Source organism: Macadamia integrifolia, unplaced genomic scaffold (genome assembly GCF_013358625.1).
Source record: "Macadamia integrifolia cultivar HAES 741 unplaced genomic scaffold, SCU_Mint_v3 scaffold530, whole genome shotgun sequence".
NCBI lineage: Eukaryota > Viridiplantae > Streptophyta > Magnoliopsida > Proteales > Proteaceae > Macadamia > Macadamia integrifolia.
The window spans coordinates 204149-208318 of NW_024870474.1; the positions used below are offsets into that span (position 1 = coordinate 204149).

At 40.4% G+C, this 4170-nt stretch overlaps 1 pseudogene; it reads left to right on the forward strand.

The window, feature by feature from the left end:
• Positions 1 to 519: 519 nt before the first annotated feature.
• Positions 520 to 3850, forward strand: LOC122069065 (annotated as a pseudogene).
• Positions 3851 to 4170: the final 320 nt, after the last annotated feature.

Consider the following 4170-nt stretch of genomic DNA (forward strand, 5'->3'; position numbering starts at 1 on the left):
GCACAATTGGTAAGGTTGTGGTGCATTAAGCACACGTTCATCAGGATTCTGGTTGTTACCTCTTCCTTTTCTACTATAGAGTAAGTATTGATACTGATCCAACCTCATTCCAGATTGCTTGGATCGGATAGAACTACTCTTAGGTTCAAACATTTTTTTACTGTTTTACCCTCTGCCCATATTAATCCATCAATACGGCTGGTATTGACCAAGAATCAGTCTGATCCAATTCAATCCGACCCGACCCGACCCGACCAGACCGATTCCATGGTCCTTCTAGACGCCCTCATTTATTTATTTTTTTTAATAAATAAACTTCCTTCTAGATGTGCTACTTACTTAAAAGTAACCTTATCTCTTATTACCTGATACGTCACCCCTGAAATCACACACTTTATCTCAATTATTCAACGCAGATCAACTTATGGCCCAATGCTTATAAATGCACCATCTCAAAAGGAGTGAAACAGACAAAAGCTTTCATCAAGTTTGTGTGTTTCCAAGTAAAATTCATTAGAGATGGCACAGCTAAACCTCGAGTTCTTCCCTACAGTTCTCCTCTTTGTTCTTCCCTTCCTCTTCTTATTCATCAAAGCCTTCTCAACTGCAAACAAGAAGTCTTCAGCTTCATCTCAAAACAACAAACTACCAAGGGTATATCCCATAGTTGGCTCTTCATTTACTATATCTAAGAATCATGAGAGGTTCAGCCAATGGGCCACAGAGCTTCTTCAAAACTCTCCCAATGGAAACATACTCCTTTATCGTCCTCTTGGCCATAGTCAGCTCATAACCACTAATCCCTCCAATGTCGAACACATCCTCAAAACCCAATTCTACAAATACCCAAAAGGTGAATTCTTCTGAGACACCCTACTTGGTTTCCTTGGCGATGGCATCTTTAATGCAGATGCTGATAAGTGAAAGTTTCAGAGACAAATTGATAGTGATTCTAAATCCTAGAATCATTTGAATGACCTACAGTGTATAGAATACAATAATGAATAATAGAAAGAAATTGATCACATACCCGTTGAGCGTGAAAGAAGTCCCTAAATCAAGGTTGACGCTTGCACCACGAACTATGATGGAGAACCACACAATATGGGTCCTTCTACTGAGATCTTCTACACCCTCATACTCTGAGATCTTTTCTCTGTCTCTACACTAGCTCTTGTAAGAAAGCAACGCTCCCACAATATTATTATGAGAGTAACGGTAGCATGGACCGTCAGTATTCTATGTATAATAGAATCTCTAAACCCTATTCCATTCCCATAGTAGAATAGGGCTAGAAGTTTCCTAATTAGAGTGGTCCTTATTCTCTTGGGCCCAATAGGTCAATCAGTGTCAGTTAAGCCTACATAAGAGTCCTAACAATCTCCCACTTGGGCTACACTGATGCTGATGTCTTCCCATTGACATCTGGCCAAGTAATCCCAAGATTGAATACCACTCAAAACAAACTTTGATTCGATCAATAATCTCTATTGTTGAACAATAGTAGAAAATACACCTCAATATAAGCATATAACTATCTAATGTTACAAACAATAGAAAATTATCGATTCAAATCTCCTCGAAACATAGATATAAGGAATTATATCATAACTGTGATCACATAAGATATATCCTTCCTTATAGGTCCTTTCCTGATCTAAATATCAGCCTACCTTGAAAACCTCATAGGTAGAGAACTTTGATATTAATCAATACTTAGGCAAACCACCATTTTCTTGTATTAATATCTCACTTTGGCATACATCCTATGGTTAACCACCACCTCCATGGATTTCGGCTAAATACCGCCATAAATCACGAAACTTGGCTAAACACCGCCATTAACTGTGACGTGTCAAAGTAAACCACAATAATCATACAATAATATGATGAGAGAGAATATAAATGAACACTATACTAGAAAGTAAACATCCTCAATATAGATTGTGCTCATAATGTATGATCTAACAAAATAATGCTTATTACAATACCACTAAGGATAAGTAAACTCCCACTAAACAAGCGTATCAAAAGATTCTATCACACCCATATTAGAAACATGAGTCTTAAAAATTCCCACTGGAAGAGCTTCAGTCAGGGGATTAACAACAATTTCTTCAATAATAATATACTCAACAACGATCTCCCCAGTGTTGAACTTCTCACGAACCAGAAGATATTTAATCTCAATGTGTTTGGAGCTGCTTGATCTCTTGTTATTCTTTGCAAAGAAAACAACAGAAATATTGTCACACCACAAATGCAAAGGCTTAGAGATGGAATCTACAACTTTCAGTTCATATGTGAAATTCCTCAGCCACACTGCTTGCTTGGTAGCCTCATAAAGTGCCACAAACTCAGCTTGCTTAGTGGATGAAGCTAAAATATTTTGTTTGGCACTCTTCCAAGAAATAGCTCCTCCTCCCTATACAAAAATGTATCAAGAGGTAGAATTTTTATCATCAGTACACCCACTGAAGTCCGAGTCAGAATACCCCACAACTTCAAATTTCTCAGATTTACTAAACACTAGCTTGAAGTCCTTTGTCCGCTATAGATAATGCATGATCTTCTTAGCTGTAGTCCAATGAGCCACACCAGCATCAGATTGAAACATGCCAAGTACACTGATTACATGTACACTGTAGAATAGGGTTAGAAGTTTCCTAATTAGAGTGGTCCTTATTCTCTTGGGTCCAATAGGTCAATCAGTGCCAGTTAAATCCACATAAGAGTCCTAACACAAATGTCCAGTCATGAATTCAGCACCAAATCTCTTCGGAAATTCATCGAAACAGTCATGGAAGATGAGCTCTCCGGACGCCTCCTCCCTCTTCTCTCTTCCGCCGCTGCTGCCAAGAACACAGTGTTTGATCTACAAGACATCCTTCAAAGATTTGCATTTGATAATATTTGCAAGATTGCTTTTGGGTTCGACCCAGAATGCCTATCTCCATCACTCCCACAACCTGTATCGGAATTCGCTGAAGCATTTGAAGATGCGACTAATTTAAGCAGTGCAAGATTTAATTCCATATTCCCACCATTATGGAAGTTGAAATGGGCACTTAATATTGGGTCCGAAAGAAGGCTACGAGAAGCAATTTCAACAGTTAAAGAGTACGCAACTAATCTTGTCAGAAAAAAGAAGAAAGAGCTCGAATTGGAAACACTCCAATCAGAAGATCTTCTCTCCAAATTCTTGAGTTCCGGTCACTCGGATGAACGTTTCGTTACAGATATTGTTGTCAGCTTTATCGTAACAGGTCGGGATACGACGTCGGCGGCCTTGACATGGTTCTTTTGGCTAGTTTCTAACAACCTTCGGGTGGAAGAGGAGATATTGAAGGAGATAAAGGAGAAGCCTGAAGCTCTAGACTATGATGAGGTGAAGCATGTAGTGTACATTCATGCATCGTTATGTGAGAGTATGCGTTTGTACCCACCGGTCCCAATTGACACCAAGTTTTCCACAGAGGAGGATGGGACTTTTGTGAAGAAAGGAGTGATAGTGACATACATGCCTTACGCAATGGGGAGGACAGTGGCAATATGGGGTAAGGACTGGCCGGAGTTTCGGCCGGAGAGGTGGCAGGAGAAGGACGAAGCTGCTTCTGGAAAGTGGAAGTTTGTGGGGAAAGACTCTTATTCATATCCGGTGTTCCAAGCAGGGCCAAGGGTATGTTTAGGGAAGGAGATGGTGTTCTTGCAGATGCAGAGGTTGGTTGCTGAAATAATGCGACGGTATCAGGTGGTGGCGGCGGAGAAGGGCTTTGATCCCTTTTTTACAAATTACTTGTCGGCCAAAATGAAAGAAGGTTTTCTGGTGAGAGTTGAGCAGAGGGAGTAAGGTCCGGCTGTGGAGGCTGTAGCTTGGTGGTTATTATTTCTGCATGGCAACATTTCATGATATGGTCATTGACAATGTATGTAATCTTTCAGTTTTACCTCTCCAACCGCTGGGGCGACCAGTGAGGCATCGGATGGTTAAGATGGGAGGACCTGGATACCCCGAACCGTTGGCTCACTGGCGTGGTTGGAGAGTATCTTTTCCCATTGCGTTAGGTTTTAATAATATAGCCTATATGTCTATCATGTATAGGCTGCGTGTGGCGCTGTGCTTTGTTCATCTGAAAAATAAACAAGTATGTATCTTCTTCTTCCGTTTTT